A 2,459-nucleotide genomic window follows, 5' to 3' on the forward strand; every position below is an offset into this window, starting at 1 on the left:
ATGGCCTCTGCATCAGCTCCTGCTTCCTGACCTGCTTGAGTTCCAGTCCTGACTTCCTTTGTTGATGATCAGCCATGTGGAAGTGTAAGCTGAATAAACCCTTTCGTCCCCAACTTGCTTCTTGGTCATGATGTTCGTGCAGGAATAGAAACCCTGACTAAGGCACCAAGTCAACTAAGCTTTCAGGAAATGGGGCTTGCTGGTGTTTATGGGCAACTTCAGAGGTCTAAACGAAGTCACCTTTTGAATTGCGGAAGAAATCATCAACATCGGTCAAAACTGTTTATGTTTCTCTGAGTAATCAATAAAGTGATGCCTGCTGGCACTGATGTTTCAGAGCTCTGGGGCTGAGAGATGGCCCAGTCAGCAGAGTGCCGATGTGCAAGTGTGAGAGCCCAAGTTCGGATCCCCAGAGATGCTTTGCCCCTAAATATTTTGGTGAGCCTCCTGAGAACCAAGATGCTGCCCTGCAGAGAGGAGTCACTGTCCACTCTTCCAGCCCAGGATGTTTAGTGGTGAAAATCCTCTTAATAATATTCATCTCTTCTTCCTTATTCACTTTTTTCACATATATGGAGGAGTCTGGCATGTAAGCATATACGTGGCTTTGCGTGCACTGGGGCTCACATGTGTGGGGGTGTGCATGCAAGGTTGGTGTTTGGAGCCATCCTGAATGGATCTTCCACTTTAATCACTAAAGTAAAGTTTCTCATTAAACCCAGAGATCACAGATAGAGCTAGCTTTGCTACGTATCGCGTGGGCAGCTGTGCCAATCCTGCATCTCTGGGCATCTGAACTCTCCAAGTGCTTGAACCCGTGAGCCACATCCCTGACCCCACATCCTAGAAATCTGCCATTGATAGAGTCCAAATGAGAATAATTTTAACAGTTTTTGTGTGTGTGTATGTGTGTGTGTGTGTGTTATTTTATTCTTGACACAGGGTCTCATGTGGTCCAGACTAGCCTCAAACTCACAATGAAGCTGAGGATGACCTTGAACTTTCTGATCCTCCTGCTCCCACCTCCCTAGTGCTGGGATTACAGGCTTGTGCTCACACATGCTGTCAGGTACAGTGGACTTGAGGGGTTTGTGCATGCTGGGCCAGGGTTCTACCGACTGAGCCAGATCCCCGTCCCTCTCTGACACTCCTTATTGCAGTTTTTCTCATCTATATGCAGAATCCCGTTTTGCATTTAGGGTTATATTTCAAGGTGAATCAAGGCCGCTAACTTGAGAACACTCCTTGCTAAGATCTGCTTTGGAAACCTCACTAATTTGAGAAGTCTTCCGGAAGCAAAGAGGTGATCAAAAGCCATAGCCAAGCACTGAGTCAGATGTCCACGGTGGCTTGAATCAGTCTGCCCGGACATTATTTTCATCCAGAACTTCTAACAGGCAGAAGCCTGCCCTGTGTATTTTTTAATTCATTCTCTAAGAGATTTATTTATTTATTTTATACGAGTACACTGCAGCTATCTTCAGACACACCGGAAGAGGGCATCGGATCCCATTACGGATGGTTGTGAGCCACCATGTGGTTGCTGGGAGTTGAACTCAGGACCTCTGGAAGAGCAGTCAGTGCTCTTAACCGCTGAGCCATCTCTCCAGCCAGTACTTTTAATTCTTAAGAGCACCAACTCTGAGCTCTGCAGGACAGGACTCTACCCAGCAACACGCTGACTTTCCTTCACATCCCGTGCTGTTAGTAGGGAAGACAAACCCCCTGCGTATAACCCAGTAGAACACACAGACAGTTACTGGCAGAGATAGGCCAGATAGATTGTCCTCAAACCCAGGCAGGGCTGTGGGGTTTGCCGGGGTGATGAGGAGTGCGGCCGCTCTTGCAGGAGACTAAAGAATGGTTTCCATGAAAATGATCATCCCTAGGGATGGAGAGGTAGAAGAATTGGTACAGCACCCACTGCGCAGGCATGAGGGCTTAGGTCCTGACTCCCCAGCAGCTATGTAAAAAGTTGGGCATGCCTGTAACTGCAGGGCTAGAGAATAGGAGACAGGAGGGATCCAGGGGCTAGCTGGCTGGTCAGCCTAACCTAACTGGCGAGCTCCAGATTCGGTGATGGGCTGCTCTTCCAGAGGTCCTGAGTTCAAGTCCCAGCAACCATATGATGGCTCACAGCCCTCTTCTGGAGTGTCTGAAGGCAGCAACAGTGTGCTCATATAAAATAAATAAATAAAAGCAATTCTTTTAAAGAATAATGTAGAAAATAACCAAGGAAGACATGTGATCTAGGTCTCTGGCCTTAACATGTACGTATATGTACACACATGCTCACCCAGGCACATGTGTAGGAAAACCCAAAGAGAGAAATCACACTCAGTCCCTTTTTAACACAGTAGTGAACATCATGCATCATGGTATAGTGGACCCCCGTTAAGTCTTACAGCATGGCCCGGGGAGCTGCTGTGAGACCTGGAAGACTGGAAAATGCCTGTGTT

The 2,459-nt window shown here is 47.5% G+C and overlaps 1 protein-coding gene across 5 annotated transcripts in view; it reads right to left on the bottom strand.

Annotated features, from left to right (window-relative positions):
• The window catches only part of Dnah8 (dynein axonemal heavy chain 8), a 253,949-nt gene that overhangs the window by 79,775 nt on the left and 171,715 nt on the right, over positions 1 to 2,459 (bottom strand). The window lies entirely within an intron of this gene.

Source organism: Mastomys coucha, unplaced genomic scaffold (genome assembly GCF_008632895.1).
Source record: "Mastomys coucha isolate ucsf_1 unplaced genomic scaffold, UCSF_Mcou_1 pScaffold3, whole genome shotgun sequence".
NCBI lineage: Eukaryota > Metazoa > Chordata > Mammalia > Rodentia > Muridae > Mastomys > Mastomys coucha.